Below are 16,740 nucleotides of genomic sequence, written 5' to 3'. Positions count from 1 at the left end.
TTGTAGTGAGTCATGGTGTATTAATAGCACCACCAAAATCCGAACAAAGATGCCATTATGTTATTGCAGAACCCACGAGCTGAGCTGATTGTCTGCCAAGTGTATCTGTCAGCTGGGAGGATCCATCATCCTGTGGAAACACTTGAAGTCTTCCACACTCCACCGGTGAAAGTTCTAGACCTGGAAATGTGGTCCAAAAAGGAACACTTTTTTTTTTTTTAATTCCAGATGAAAAACAAAAAGTAAATCAAAACAAAAAATTGTTTAAGTCAGTTACCCACTTTTTAAATAATTGAATGGACAGAACCAATAAAACCTGTTCCATTTGAATGCATCATGGTGATGTAAAAGTTATATTAAATCGGGTGCAATGGCACACGCCTGTAATCCCAGTGGCCCAGGAAGCTGAGGCAGGAGGATTGCCTCTGCCACTTTGATTCAAAGCCAGCCTCAGCAACTTTGAGGTGCTAAGCAACTCAGTGAGACCCTGTCTCTAAATAAAACACAAAATAGGTCTGGGATGTGGCTCAGTGACTGAGTGCCCATGAGTTCAATCCCTGGTACCAAAAAATAAATAAGTAAAAAAAAAGTTATATAAACTTGCACTTCTTTTTTTTTTTTTTTTTTTTGGTGGTGCTGGGGATTAAACCCAGGGCCTTGTGCATGCAAGGCAAGCACTCCACCAACTGAGCTATATCCTGCACTTCCTTTTTCAGTCCACCAATTAATACAACCTCCAAGAGGTCTCTGAGTCCATGGCTTTTGTTGTCTCAATCTCCTTCCTCAATATGAGTAGCTGTCCAACCTCACTGGGGTTGGGAGAGGGAAAGTGAATGTGGGGCCCCCTTGCTACACCCTTCTAATGGGAGGAACTTACACTGTCAGAACCAGTGCAGGCTCATGCCCCAGGCAGGTGTGAATCCATGCAACTACAGGGAAGCCACTTTGGCACAGGTAATGATATTGAGGAACTTAGCCTGAATTACCTCCTGACAGGAACTAGAGAAAGTCTTGCCTGCTTGAACTTAGAAGTGTATAGGACCGTTCTCTGCAATGTTGTAGTATGGGAAACTTGAAAATACTAACTATCTCCAAACAGGACAATATCCTGATAATTCCAGGAGATAGAGGAACACACTGGGGGACACTGTGGGAAAGCAGCCAGACAAGTTCAGAGCATCTGCTGGATGTTTGGCTTCATTTGTTCTACAAACAGGGGCCATTAAAACAACAACTGGGGGCTGGGGTTGTGGCTCAGTGGTAGAGCACTTGCTCTGCATGTGTGAGGCACTGGGTTTGATCCTCAGCACCACATAAAAATGAATGAATGGAATAAAGGTATTGTATCCAACTAAAAAAAATTAATAAGAATAAATAATAAATAAATAAAGATATTGTACCAACCGCAACTAAAAAAATAAATAACACCAACAACTGTCCTAGAATAAAAGAAATGTAAGAGGGAAGAAAGTATAGCCAGGGTAGAGCTCATGCCTACCAGGCTCAAGGCCCTGGGTTCAATCCCCAGCACCAATACCACCCACCACCACCACCACCACCACAACACAGATATGGATTGAAGGGATACGAAAGCAGCTGCAGCCTCCAGGTGTGTTGGCACAGTGGTATAGTGAGGAGTGGGCTGGGATGTGGGGCCTGCTTGTCCCCGCCTGGCCCTAGCTGCAGCAGGTACTGCAGTGCTCCCACCTGGAGACCCAAGTCCTCCACGGGCCTGTCATTCCCTCAGTAGTCTACTCTTTTCTTTTTTTGTAGTACTGGAAATTGAACCCAGGACCTCATGCGTAGGCAAGAGCTCTACCCTGAGCTACATCCTCAGCCTCTTTTTTTGGGGAGACGGGGTTTACCGGGGACTGAACTCAGGGGCACTCATCTACTGAGTCACATCCCTAGCACTTTTTAAAATTTTATTTAGAAACAGGATCTCTCTTTGTTGCTTGGCTCCTTGTAGTTGCTGAGGCTGACTTTGAACTTACAATCCTCTTGCCTCAGCCTCCCAAGCCACTGGGATCATAGGCGTGCATCACTGCACCAAATGTGAGTGCTCTCTTTTTGTCTCTCTCTGACAGGGTCGCTCTAAATTGCCCACTTGGCCTCAAATTTATCATCCTCCTGCTTCAGCCCCCAAGTTGCGGGGAATACAGGTGTGCGCCACTGCACCTGCCTTAGTATTCTGCTCTTCATTTCCCTAGTTCTTTATTTGAGCTCTACATAGTCTTGATTTTTACTTTGGCCACTTTCTATTTTATGAACTTCAAAGTATACCAAAGGAGGTGAGCACAGTGGTGCACTCCTGTAATCCCAGAGGCTCAGGAGGCTGAGACAAAACTAGCCTCAGCAATGGTGAAGCGCTAAGCAACTCAGTGAGACCCTTCTCTAAATAAAATATAAAATAGGGCTGGGGATGTGGCCTAGTGGTCTAGTGCCCCTGAATTCAATCCCCAGTACAAAAACAAACAAACAAAAAAAAGGGCTGGGGATGGGGTTCTGTGGTAGACAGCCCCTAGGTTCAATCCTACTACCAAAAAAATAGAAAATGTATTTTTTAAGGATATTTATTTTTTAGTTGTAGTTGGACACAATACCTTTATTTTATTTATTTATATGTGGTGCTGAGGATCAAACCCAGTTCGCAAGCGCTCTACCACTGAGGCACAACCCCAGCCCCAGAAAATATATTCTCGAGTGTTACCTACCAGGGGCTAAGGATTCAAAATCCCCAGCTCAGAGGAGGACAGCATGGAATGCAATGGACACCTCCACATGGGCCCGTCTGCCTGCTGTGGGAGAACAGAGGGGCAGCTCCTAACCAAGGTCCAGTGGTGGAGGTTTCCTGGAAAAAGTGCGGTACCCCTTAAGTAAGAAAGAGGCTAGCCCGGCACGGTGGTGCTGCCTGTAATCCCAGCAGCTCGGGAGGCTGAGGCAGGAGGATCATAAATCCAAAGCCAGCTTCAGCAACTCAGCGAGGCCCTGTCTTAAAATATTTTTTAAAATATTTTGTTTTAGTTGTAGATGGACACGATACCTTTATTTATTTATTTATTTATTTATTTACTTTTGGTGCTGGGGATGGAACCCAGGGCCTCATGCATGCAAGGCAAGCCTCTACCACTGAGCCACAGCCCTAAATATTTTTTTTAAAGGGGATGTGGCTCAGTGGTTAAGCTCCCTGGGTTCAACCCCTGGTACCCCCAAAAGAAAGAAAGAAAGGCAGAGACTGGGGTGAAGGGAGCATTTCCAGCAGGAGGAAGCACTGTGAGAGGGGGAGAGGAGGAGAGGAGCCTTGGTGGCTGCAGCTGTGGGCCAGAGGACTTGACTGGGAGCCCTGAAGTGGAGGGGAGGGGGCGCCCTGGGGCCAAGTAAAGGGCTTGCAGGGGCTGGAGCATCAGGGTTCCCTGAGCTGACGTTCCTACCAAGGCCTCTCTGGCCCCTGTGGAGCGCTGAACCTTGCTATGGCTCTGGAACCCAGCCGGGGTGGCACAGGGCAGGCAGGGCTCTGTCCACTGCTGCAGAGCAGGTCAGACAGCAGAACAGCGGGGCTGGGGGACTGCGGCCCTGGGCGGGCATGCAGGTGCCTCCCTGGGGTATGTGCTGTGGATGGGGACTGGCACACAGGTTGCCATGGAGATCTCTGTGACATCACACAGGCCTGGCTGGAGGACACCTGCCTCCCTTCTTGACTCATGGGTGATCACTCTGGGAACAAAATGGACATCCCATCCAGAAGGTAAGTCTGTAGTGACCCTCCCGTGCCCTTCCCAATAGGGCCCTTGAAACTTGGCCTCAGCTGCTTGAAGTAAGCATCCCCCTCTCCCTGAGCCAAACTGAGAGGCCCTATTTAGGGAATCCCACTACAGGGACCAAGTCTTTGCTACCCAAGGCTGAACTTGGGCTATTTTTCTGGGAAAAGAGAAAGTGTGTCCCAGCCTGGGCTCTTGACAGATGGTGAGAAGGTGTGAAGCGGGTTGTCTGCTGGAGCTCCTGGCGGGAGGGGCAGGCCTGGGGAGAGGGTGTCCTCCAGGGCGAGAAGAGGCAGCCAGGCAGGAAGGCTACATGGAGCTCCCTGTCCTGCGGGAGTGAGGATGGGACCCATGGGTGGGGGTACCCGTCTCCCTGGCAATGAAGATGCCACCTCACAGATGCAGGCCCGCAGCTGGGAAGGCCTGGTGTGAGGTGGGGGCGATGGGGGGGCTCCCTCCGCTTCCCAGGCATGGAGAGCGAGGGTGTGGGAAGGGGCAGGGGCCCCAGGGCGGTCATATCTTTTGCCCTAGCAGCAAGCGGCCCCAGTGGGAGGCTGGACACATGCCTCCCCTCCCCTTTAAGTTCACAGAAAAGTTCTAGGACAGATGGGAATTAACCTGGGGCATTAATTAGCATCTCCATGAAAAGCTACACAGAAGTTTTTCAAAATAAAATATAATTTTCACCTGAAGTAGTTTCCTCTTGAGTCGCCGGGATTACAGGTGTGCCACCATGCCTAGGTTCCCCCCAGCCCCACTGGGAATTCAACCAATTCCATAGCTCTTTTATTTTTTATTTTGAGACAAGGTCTCACTAAGTTGCTGAGGCTGGCCTCAAACTTGGGATCCCCTGCGTCAGCCTCCCTAGTCACTGGGATTACAGGAGCGTGCCACCATGCCCAGTTAGGACTGGTGGTATTCTTGTAAAAACAACAACAAAAAAATTTTTTTAAAAATTTAGGGGCTGGGGATGTGGCTCAAGCGGTAGCGCGCTCGCCTAGCATGCGTGCCGCCCGGGTTCGATCCTCAGCACCACATACCAACAAAGATGTTGTGTCCGCCGAGAACTAAGAAAAAATAAATAAATGTTAAAATTCTCTAAAAAAAAAAAAATAAAAAATAAAAATTTAAAACAACAAAACATAAAAAAAGAACAAGAATAAAGACTGATCTTAGTTTTGAATGTGGGTGGAGAAAATTCTGCAACCAGAGACACAGCAGACCATTTCAATCCTGCTTATGAATGAACACGCCCAACTCCCTCTGCACTTGAATCAAGTTAGTCCTCCTAAGAAACTGTTGTGGAGAAGGAGTTTAAGAAATCTTCTTTTTTTCCCCTTAGATGAATACAACACCTTTGTTTTCTTTATTTTGCATGGTGCTGAGGATCAAACCCTAGAGTGCTAGGCTCTACCACTGAGCCATAGCCCCAGCTCAAATTTAAGAAATCTTTCAGAGCACATTTTATTGCAAGGAAAAAAATGTCTGCCTTGAACTAGAACTGTGGATGAACTGTTGAACATGTCAAGTGAGAACAGCTGAGCTACCTCCCCAAGTGAGCAGCACTTTCCCTTGTATTTATTTTTCGGATCAGATGCAGTAGTCAGCAGACAGGGCCTGCTGGACCTCCCTCTTAACGTTCAAAAGGCGGAGAGGGAGCTGGCTCAGATAAGAAGCCACAGCAGTTACCAGCCCTGTGCTTTCCTCCTGCCCTAGGGCACTGGCCAAACACCAAACTTCTCTTTTTTTTCAGTGCTGGGCATTTCACCCAGGGCCGCCTCCATGCTAGGTAAGCATTCTACCACAGAGCTACACCTGCAGCCCATTTTACAATGACAAACGCATTAATTGTGCGCATTGATGGGTTTCAGCATAATGTTTCCCCCATGCCATGCAGCATGCTCTGACCCAGGCCACACACCTTTCCCATCCCCACTTCCCCCAAGTAGCAGAGGGGAGAATATGCATACTTGGATCTGACATTTGAGTTAACACAATGTCCTTTAGCTTTTGCTGCAAATGACAGAGCATATGATTAATGCTCCTTTGTGTATATATACTACATCTTCTTCTTTTCCCCAGGGTTGGGCATGGAACCCAGGGCCTCCAGCATGCTAGGCGAATGCTCCACCACTGAGCCACACCACCAGCTCTTATGCCACATTTTTTAAAAATCCATTTATCTGTCCAAGGGGACCTAGGCGGATTCTGTATCTTTGCTACTGTGAATAGTGCCACAATAAACTTGGGTGAGTAGGTATATCTTTGGTATGCTGACTTCATTTCCTTTGGATATGAGCCCAGGAATTGGATAGCTGGCTCATATGGCAGATCAATTTTTAGGTTATTTGAGCAACCCCTATACTTCTCTCTGCAATAGCTGTACGAATTTGCATTCCCTCCAGCAGTATATGATTTACTTTTTAGCCGGATGTGATGGTGTACACCTGTAATCCCAGCTATTTGGAAGCTGAGGCAGGTGGATCAAATTTTGAAGCCAGTTGGGTAACATAGGAAACCCTTGCCTTGAAAATAAAATTTAAAAAGGATTAGGGGTGCCAGGAGCAGTGGTGCACATCTGTAATCCCATTGGCTTGGGAGGCTGAGGCAGGAGGATCACAAGTTCAAAGACAGCCTCAGCAACTTTGCAAGGCTCTGAGCAACTTAGCAATAAACCTGTCTCAAAGTAAAATATACAAGAATGGCTAGAGATGTGGCTTAGTGGTTAAGAACCCCTGGTTCAATCCCCAGTACTTATAAAAAAATTCCCTTTTCTTTCATATCATATTTTGATAACAGTCATTCTAACTGCCATGAGATGCTGTAGTGTAAGTTGTTCTTTGCAGTTCCCTGTTAATTAATTATATTGAGCATTTTTTTCTTATATTATTGGCCATTTATATTCTTTTGTGAAGTGTCTGTTCAGGTCATTGACTTTTCTTTTTTATTAAATAATTTAAAAAAATATTTTAGGGCTAGGGACAGAGCTCAGTTGGTAGAGTGCTTGCCTCATGCACAAGGTCCTGGGTTCAATCCCCAGCACCACACACAAAAAATAAATCAAGGAATAAATAAAAATTCTCTGTTGTAGATGGACGTAATATCTTTATTTACTTTTTTTCTTAGTATTGGGAATTGAACCCAGAAATGCTTAACCACTGAGCCACATCACATCCCCAGCCCTTTTATGTTTTATTTAGAAACAGGGTCTCAGTGAGTTTCTGAGGCTGGCTTTGAGCTTGTGATCCTCCTGCCTCAGCCTCCTGAGTTGCTGGGATTAGATGCATGAGTGCCTGTGTCCAGCTGTTTTTCTCATTTATTTTTATGTGGTGCTGACGATGGAGCCCAGGGCCTCACTCATGCTCTACCAGAGCCCCAGCCCCAGCCCTTTTCACTTTTTATTTTCAGACAGGGTCTCACTAAGTTGCCCGGACTGCCTGGAGCATCTCGGGCTTCTGCCTCAGGCTTCTGAGCCACTGGGATGCCAGGCGTAGCCACCAGAGGCTCCAGGCTGTCCCTGCACTTGGTGTAGACACTTCTTAGCTTGATGTCATCCCACTTGTCAATTCTGGCTTTTGTGGCCAGTCTGTTTTTTGTGGCCTTTTCTGGTCCTATCCAGAAAATGATGACCCATGTTAGTATCTTGAGGAGTTTCCTTTATGTAGCTTCTGCGTTTCAGGCCTTAATGTTTGGGTCTTTGGTCTACTTTGAGAGGATGTTTGTATGGGGGTGAGAGTCCAGGGCCAGGCTCGGGTCGTCTTGTGGGGATCTCCCAGTTCCCAGCAGCCATTATGCAAAAGGCCGTCCTCCCCAGTGTAGTGTGGCAGGCACCTTTGTAGGAGTCCTTTGGATGGAGGTGCGGGTTTATTTCTGGATCTTCATTCTGTTCGGTGCCCTGGGGTCCACTGTTATGTCAACCCCCTGCTGTTTGGGTGGTTACGGCTCTGCAGGAGGTCTTGAGATCAGGTGCTGTGAGGCCTCCATCTTGATCAATCTTTTTGCTCAAGATTGATTTGGCTACTTGGGGTCTTTTGTGCTTCTGCATGAATTTTAGAATTGCTTTTTCTAGTTGTGTAAAGATTGTCATTGGGCTGGACTTAATGGCTTATGCCTGAAATCCCAGCCACTCCGAAGACAGAGGCAGGAGTATTATAAATTCAAGGCCTGCCTGGGCAATTTAGGGAGACCCTGTCTCAAAATAAAAAATAAAAAAGGCTGGGGATGTAGCTCAGTGGTTAAGTGCCCCTGGGTTCAATGCCTGGGAATAAGGAGGAGGAGAAGGAGGAGAAAGAGAAGGAGGTTGTCATTGGTATTTTTTAAAAGTATTTTTCAGTTTAGTCAATGGATTATTTATTAACTTATATGCAGTGCTGAGGATGGGACCCAGGCAAGTGCTCCACTACTGAGCCACAACTTCCCTGTCATTTGCATTTTAATGGGAACTGTGTTGAATCTGTAGGTTGCTCTGAGTAGCATGGACTTTAACAATATTTACTCTTCCAACCCATGAACATGGAGATCTCCGTCTTTAGTGCCTTCTTCACTTCCTTTGTTGTGATGCTGGGGCTCAAACCCAGTGCAGGTGAGTGCTCCATCCCTGAGCTAGGTCCCCAGCCCCATCCCCAGCCCTCTTTTTATTTATTGGTACCAGGGATTAAACTCAGGGGCACCGACCACTAAGCCACATCCCCAGCCCTTTTTTGTATTTTATTTGGAGACAGGGTCTCACCGAGTTGCTGAATGCTTCGATTTGTGCTAAGGGTGGCTTTGAACTTGCGATTCTCCTGTCTCAGCTTCCCAAGCTGCTGGTCACAGGTGTGACCCACCACACCTGGCTCTCTTTTTTATTTTATTTTGAGACAAGGCATACTAAGTTTCTGAAGCTGTCTTCGAACTTGCACTCCTCCTGCCTCAGCCTCCTGAGTGGCCGGGATTACAGGTGTGGCCACTGTGCCTAGCTTTTCAGTGTTCTTCACAGTGTTTTGTGATTTTCATCATAGTGATCTTGATCTTTCACTTCCTTGGTGAAGATTGTTTCTAGGTTTTTGTTTTGTTTTGTTTTTGTTTTGGTAGCTATTGTGAATGGAATTGCTTTCATGAGTTCTTTCTCTGCAAATTTGATATTGGTGTATAGAAAGGCAGCTGAGTTTCATATTGATTTTGTGTCACTTGCTACTTTACTAAATTTGTCATTATTTCTGATTGTCCTTCAGGTGGAGTCTTTAGGTTTTTCTGTATCCAGAATCAGATAATCTGAATACAGGGATAATTTGACTTGCTTCCTACTGGTATGTTTTTTCTTTCTTTTTCCTCATTACTCTATGTAAAATTTCTAGATCCAGGTTGGACAAGAGCAGGGTGGTGGACACTCTTGTCTTGTTCTATGTCTTAGAGGAACTGCTTTTAGCTTTTCCCACGCGGTGTGGTGGTGGCTCTGGGTCTGTGATATGTGGCCTTTATTATGTGGAGGTGAAATCCTACTGTTTCTGGTTTGTTAAAGATTTTGTCATGAAGGGATGCTGAATTTCATCAAATGCTTTTTCTGCACCTGTTGCCAAGTGAGATTTTATTTATTTTTGATACTAGGGATTGAACCCAGGGGCGCTTAACCGCTAAGCCTCATCCCCAGTCCTTTTTGTATTTCATTTAGACACAGGGTCTTGCCAAATTGCTTAGGGCCTGGCTAAGTTGCTGAGGCTAGTTTTGAACTTGAGATATCTTCCTGCCTCAGCCTCAGGAGCCACTGGGATTACAGGCGCGACCCACCCAGGGCAAGTGAGAACTTTTAAAACCTGTTTTCTTGAGGCGGAAATGCAGCAAGGAGTTAGTTCAGCACTGGTCTGAACCAGACAGCCTAGAGGTCAACCCGAGGTCGACCCACAGTTCACCTCAGGAGTCAATGTAGAGGTAACCTGTTCTGAGTCCTGAAGCCCCCACGTGCCACCTCCCAGGGTCTGGGATCCTGGGGGGCATGGGGAAAAGGCAGTCCATGAGCCTTTTCTCTTCCTGTAGGTCTCGAGAGTAGGTTGGCTAAGCCTCTCTGTCAGAGAACCATTTCGCACCTGCCTGGGCCCCTTTCCTGGCCACTGCTCTCTCCCTACCATCTCAGAAGGCTCCTTGCCCTTCACTCACCTCCCCTGGGTCACTCCAGGACCCTGGGCAGGAGCTCAGAAGGCTCTGGGCTGGAGGCCAGCTTACCCTCCAGGTGCTTCTTCCCGGGCAGCCACAGCCACTGTGGATCAGGTGACCAGATCTAAAGGTTGCCCTGCTCTGTTCATGGAGGTGGCTGCCCATCCCTGGGGCTGTGGACTCCTAGGAGATAGTCCCAGCTACCCCCCCTCCCTCTGCTCCCCTTGTTGACAGATGTCTTAATTTTTTAGAAAAGGGTTATTATTTTATGAGCTATTATCCAGTGTTCTACTTAGGCATTAAAACACTTTATTAAGGAGCTGCGGCTCGGGGGTAGAGTGCTTGCTGGCATGTGCAAGGCCCTGGATTTGGTCCTCAGCACCACATGAAAATAAATAAATAAAAACAAAGGTATTGTGTCCATCTGCAACTAAAAAATAAATATTAAAATATTTTTTAAAAAGCTTCTTTAGGAGGGCTGGGGATGTAGCTCAGCTGGCAGAGTTCTTATCTTGCATGCACAAGGCCCTGGGTTCAGTCCTCAGCACCACCAAAAAAAAAAAGCTGCTTTAGGAAATCCTGCCAAGTATTTGACTTGCTGCCAATGTCAGCTTCCACAATGCCCTTTTAAAGAAATGTTTTTAGAAGTTGTTGATGGATCTTTATTTATTTATGTGTGGTGCTGAGGATGGAACCCAGGGCCTCACACATGCTAGGCAAGCACCCTACCATTGAGCCACAGCCCAGCCCCCCAACAATGACTTTTGCTCTGTGAGTGTGGGATCCGCAGCAAAGACTCCATCTTGTATCCCATTCATGTTCTCTCCTCCTGTTTAAAAGCCACAGCCATGTGATGCTGGGAACTTCTAGGGACCAGGAAGGGATGGACGGGTAAGGGCAGAAGCCAGGACTAGCCCTCAGGGTTGGTTTGCTACTCTTAATGTTTCCCTTTCAAAACCTGAGGCTGGGCTGGAATGTGCCCAGTGGGGCAGCACTTGCCTGGCACATCCAAGGCCTTGGATTGATCCCTAGCACTGGAAAAAAGTAAATAAATCCAGGTGTTGCTGGGTGCAGTGGCACACCCTCAGGAGGCTGAGGCAAGAGGACTGTGTTCAAAGCCAGCCTCAGCAACTGTCTCTAAATAAATTATTAAAAAGGACTGTGGATGTGGCTCCGTGGTCAAGCAGCCCAGGTTCAGTTCCCAGTACACACACACACACACACACACACACACACACACACACACACACACGTTATTCTCTCAGATTGCTGGTCCTTCCTCTAACAGGGAAGGTGTTTCCTGTGGCTGCCAAAAAGAGTTTCCACAACTGGTGGCTTTACCTGTGGAGATCGAGTCTCAAGATTTCTGGGGGCCAGAGTCTGAGGTCAGACGTGGGCTGTTCTGGCTGGAGGCTGTGAGGAGGATCCATCCCAGAGCCTCCTTGGCTGGAGGACGCTCTGCCCTCTTTCTCGTATCTGTGCCTCAAACCTCTGCTGCCCTTCTCTTACGAGGACACCTGTCAAGGGATTTAGGGTCACTCTAAATCCAGGATGAGCTCATCTGGAGAACTTCAATTATATCAGCAAAGCCTGTTTCTAAATAAGGTCTCTGTCTTAGTCTGGGTTTCTTTCTTTCTTTCTTTTTTTTTTTTTTTTTACTTTACTGGGGATTGAACCCCGGGGGGGCTCTACCACTGAGCCACTTTTTACTTTGAGACAGGGTCTTCCTAAATGGCTCAGGTAGGCCTCAAACTTGAAATCCTCCTGCTTCCGTCCCCTGAGTAGCAGGGATGACCTGCATGAGCCGCTGCACCTGCCTGAGTCTGTTTCGTGCTGTTGCCCGGTGCACCTCAGTCTGGATGATTCACAAAGAACAGAGAGGGGCACAGGAGGGGCTGCCGCTCCGCCCACCACCAGGATCCCCTGAGCACTGAAGACAAAGCTCTCCCATCCATACAGCCTTCCCTGCGCAGAGGACAGAGCTGCGCTTTACAGAAGTGTGGTTACTTCTCTGTGGCCGGTGCCCTCTGACCCATGACCCTGGGCAGGTGTTCCTGTGGGAGCCGGAGCCTAAGCAGCCTGTGAAACAGCAAAAGAGCACCCAGGGTCCTGCCCTCGCTCCAGCCACTCCTCCCCTTTGCAGCCGGAAGGCGAAGGCCAGAGCAGACCTGGGGTTTGGACCCAGGAAGTCTGGCCCTAGACCCGGGAGCTTTTCAGCTTCCACTAGTGTTTGTGGGTTTGGCTCAGGGACCTTGTGACTGATCATGGGAGCGAGGGGTGTGTCTTGGGGAAGTGCATTTGGTTTGGAAGCTCCCTGGGGAGAGGTCTCCACAGAGCACTCAGGTGTTCCCCGCACACAGATGGTACTGGGCATGGCTGCTGTGCCGTGGGGACAGCTGCGGGCAAAGCAGCCAACACCCCAGTCAGTTAAAAGGGACGAACAACCACCATCCACCAGGACGCAGGGGACGCAGAGGGTGTTAGTGACGATGCTGCATGTGTGCACATGTGCGTGAGTAGGTGTGTGCATAGGTGAGTGCGTACGTGAGTGTGTGCGTGTGCACAGGTGTGAGTACATGTACTGCGTAAGTGTGTGTGAGGACATGTGTGTGATAAGTGTGAGTGTGTGTGAGGGTGTTCAAATGCAAGGACAGTGGCTCCAGGAGACCTGAGTGGAGGGCATTGGAGGGGAGGGGACACCATATGCAGGTGGAGCCCGAGGAAGGAGAGTGTCTGGTGGGGGAGGTGGGCTGGGGCCAGGAGCAGGGAGGGTGGGGGGCAGGAGGGGTCCTCTGATGGACTCTAGCCAGAGGATGGAGGGGTGGCATTTTAACAGCCATGCTCTGGCTGAGTGCGGACAGCGGGGTGGGAGGGGGAAGCCAGTGAGGGGAGAGATGGGGGCAGGCTGGGGGGCAGCATCCACGGTGCTGGGCCACAGGTGTGTGGTTTGGGTGGAGGAGGGGTCGGGATCTCTCAGTCTGAGCTGCTGGAACTGCGTTTGTTCTGCCCTGGGTGAGAGGTGGGTTGAATGGGGAGATGAGCAGCCTGATCCTGGACCCTTGGGGCTGATGACTTGCATCCTTGGTGGTGACCGGGTGCAGGACTGGAATTGGTAGGACTGGCCTGAAGGTGGGGTCTGGTGGCATTCTGGGTCGAGGTGATGACTCAAACTCTTCAGCAATGTTAAACGTAATGGAGGAGAATGATGAGAATCTCACAGCTCCACGGACGGTCAAGGTCCACCTGTGGGCTCGGGGCTCGCCCACACGCCCACTGTCACCCTCCAAGAGCAGCCCTGTTGGCAGGCACCCTCAGTGCTGCCTAATGCTAGCCTCTGCTGGGCTGTGGACCCCTGAGCCCACCTGGGGCTGGGCCTGTCCAGGAAGCAGCTGTAGCAGGGCTACTTATAAAGTGTCACTTAAGTGACAAACCAGAGGGGCAGAAAGCCAACTCCCTGGGGTGGAGGGGCAGGGGCCTGGAGAGGGGATAAGAAGGGGTGTGGGGCTCCTCTTGGGATCTCACCAAGGCCCAGTTTGACCTTGGCTAGGAAAGAAAAGTTGAGAGGGGGTGGTCAGGAAGAGCTGCAGAGGCTTGGTGTACCAAGGTGACTTCAGTACTACTGGTTGGTTTCCAGGACCGCTCCAGTGTGTCTGCAGGACAACAGGTGGGGGAGAGGCCCTGGTGTGTCTGCCCCACCTAAGCAGGCTTGGGTCCTGGAAGTCGGGGTGGTGCAGAGAGCACATTAGGCTCTGGGGACTCTGCCTCAGGCTCCCTGCTGTGTGTGTGTGTGTGTGTGTGTGTGTGTGTGTGTGTGTGTGTGTCCCGCTAGCTTCCTGCCTCTGTCTGCCCTAGGAGGCCTCAGAAACACTACCAGAGCCCAAGCCCTTCTGGTCATGTCCCAGCCCTGCGAGTGGTGGGGTGGTGTTTGGGTAGGTCCAGGGAGCACGTGGAGCCCGGTGCCACCATTCAAGGTTTGCTGGCAGAGGCAAGGAAGCTTCAGGTCTCACATCTCACAGGAGATACATGACAAAATGTACTTTTGCCTCTTTGGGTGTGAAATGTGGTGGCCAAAGGTTTATAAAAGGCCTGTGTGACCAGGTGCCAGGGAACCTGTCTTTAATCCCAGGGACACCGGAGGCTTGGGAAGAGGATCGCAAGTCTGAGGCCAGACTTTGCAATTTAGTGAGTCCCTAAGTAACTTAGTGAGACCCTGCCTCAAAATAAAAAAAAATATAAAGAGCTGGGCATGTGGCTCATTGGTAAAGTGCCCCAGGTTCAACCCCTGGTACAGACAAACCTACACAGGGAGCTTCTGCTTACAAACTTCTGGAACAGGGAAGGGAACTAAAGGTGGGGGCGGAGAGCTTCGGGAATGGGGGCTTCAGATACTTACTGTGTATCATCTAGTTGTCTTTAAAACCAGGTACATGAAATTCCTCTGATTACAAATTTTACAAACTATAAGAAGCGCTTTGCTCTGGTGCCAACCAGCTGATCTAGACCTGGGGTTGGTCCTGACTCCTGGACCTCTTGTGAGTGAGGCTGGGGAAGTTCAGGAGGGCTGAGCAGCTTCCTCTGCTTGTTCTAATTTCACTCTTTTGATACTTTTATCTAAACCAGTCTAGAGAAACAATTAGAGGTCAGATGAGCAGGTTTGGGACCAGGTGTGGTGGCACATGCCTGTAATTCCAGCTAATAGGGCAGCTGAGGCAGGAGGATCCTGAGTTCAGGACAGCCTGGGCAATTTAGCAAGAACCTCTCTCATAATCAAAAGGGCTGGGGTGTGGCTCAGTGATAGGGTGTCTGTCTCACATGCCCGAGACCCTGGGTCCAAGCACTGGTACTGCAGTAACAAAAAAAATAAGTAGGTTTGGGTGTGTCAAAGGGACACAGAACTAACTGAACAAGTTCCAGCCACAGCTGGACAAAACGAGGTAGTGTGATTTATGACCAAAAGCATGAAATCAAGGTGGGTTGATAAATAGAGAAATGGGCCAGGTCCAGGATTCTGTGCAGCTCCTCTGCCCTCCAGTAGGAGGCAGCACCCCTCTCCAGTGTGGCTGCACACAGGTCTTTCCAAAGATGACGTGATCTGGAGGGTCACCTGGCTGACTCCAGCAGCCCGGCACTGGCGGTCACCAGCTCCCAGGATGCTGTGCGCCGTGCCTGTGCTCCCCTTAGGCTGCAAGGGGACAGTGCTTTGTCTCTGGTCTTCTTACCCAAACCCACAAGCCCAGTATATTCTCAGGGAATCGGGCGCTCCTGCTCCCAGGACACCCTAAAAAGCACTCAGCCAGTTTCCTCAGAAGAAAGTTTTACTGAAAAACTGTCACAGCCAAGAAGAACCTAAAGAGATGTCTAGCTTCCCAGACAGGGCGCTGGGGCAGAGAGAGACGTTACATGGAAACTAAGGAAATCTTCACAAAGCACAGACTTAAGATAATACAAAAAAAAAAAAAAAAAAAGGGAGATTTCAGTCTCCACTGGGACCTTTCTTTAAAATGCTCACTTGAGAAGCTGTATAATCCCATCAACTTGGGAGGCTGAAGCAGGAGGATCCTGAGTTCAAAACCAGCCTGGGCAAATTAGTGAGGCCCTAAGTGACTCAGCAAGACCTTGCCTCTAAATAAAATATTAAAAAGGACTGGAGATGTGGCTCAGTGGTTGATGCCTACCTAGCAGGCTGGAGGCCCTGGTCTTGGTCCCCAGCACTGCAGGAACAAAACACCAGGTCACGGGGACATGGCAAGGGCTGGTCTGCATCATTTTCCATTTGTTCTTCTTTTTTTTTTTTTTTTTTTTTGTATTTTCTGTTTATTCAAAGCTTTGCTGAACAGGACTCAGAAGTGGGTTCCAAGGAGCCCAGTGTGGGAAACCTGAGTTTATCAGTGGCAGCAATTCATGTTGGTAATCCCTGGAACATCGTGAAGAATACTTTTTAGGGGGTACTGGGAAGTGAACCCAGGGATGCTCTACCACTGAGCCGCATCCCAAGCCCTATTTTGTATTTTATTTACAGACAGGCTCTCAGTGAGGTGCTTAGTGCCTCGCTTTTGCTGAGGCTGGCTTTGAATTCACGATCCTCCTGGGATTGCAGGTATGCGCCACTGTGCCTGCCCCCTTTTACTTTTTATTTTGAGACAGGGTCTTGCTAACTTTCTGGGCTGGCATCCTCCTGCCTCAGCCTCCTGAGGCAATGAGAGTGCAGGTGTAGGGGCTGGGGTTGTGGCTCAGCGGTAGAGCACTCGCCTAGCACGTGCGAGGCCCTGGGTTCGATCCTCAGCACCACATAAAAATAAATAAACAAAATAAAAAAAAAAAGAGTGCAGGTGTGTGCCACTGTGCCCAAGATAACTGATGTACTTTTCAACCGAGTTTTCTTAGTAAGATTAAAACAACAAAGAATCCCCTCTGGGTTCATCCCCTAATACTGTAAAAACCAACCAACAAGTAGAAAAAGAAATAGGGCAGTGGTAATAACTCAGAATCAGTGAGCTTGCCTAGCATGCCCAAGGCTTTGGGTTCCATCCCTGAAAGTGCAGAAACAAAAATCAAAACAAATAATCAAAACTTAAATAAAGTGGGCTGGGGATGTGGTTCAAGTGGTTGCGTGCTCGCCTGGCATGCATGCGGCCCGGGTTCGATCCTCAGTACCACATACAAACAAAGATGTTGTGTCCACCGAAAACTAAAAAATAAATTTAAAAAAATGATCACTTAAAAAAAAAAACTTAAATAAAGCAATATGCCAGGCGCAGTGGTGCCCACTTGTAATCTATATACTCAGGAGGCTGGGGCAGGGGGCTCTCAAGTTGGAGACTTGAGACCCAGTGTTAGTCTCAAAAATTAGAAA

The 16,740-nt window shown here is 48.8% G+C and overlaps 1 long non-coding RNA gene across 1 annotated transcript; it reads right to left on the bottom strand.

Annotated features, from left to right (window-relative positions):
* On the bottom strand, positions 1–11,384 carry LOC144377958 (uncharacterized). The gene is made up of 2 exons (XR_013439311.1): positions 11,229–11,384; positions 1–180 (listed from the first exon to the last, which is right to left on the bottom strand). It is a non-coding gene; the product is annotated as an uncharacterized LOC144377958 (long non-coding RNA).
* Positions 11,385–16,740: the final 5,356 nt, after the last annotated feature.

This window comes from Ictidomys tridecemlineatus, chromosome 5 (assembly GCF_052094955.1).
Source record: "Ictidomys tridecemlineatus isolate mIctTri1 chromosome 5, mIctTri1.hap1, whole genome shotgun sequence".
NCBI classification, from domain to species: domain Eukaryota; kingdom Metazoa; phylum Chordata; class Mammalia; order Rodentia; family Sciuridae; genus Ictidomys; species Ictidomys tridecemlineatus.
The sequence above is the reverse complement of the archived record's forward strand: the minus strand, read 5'-3'. Positions and strand labels throughout refer to the sequence as shown.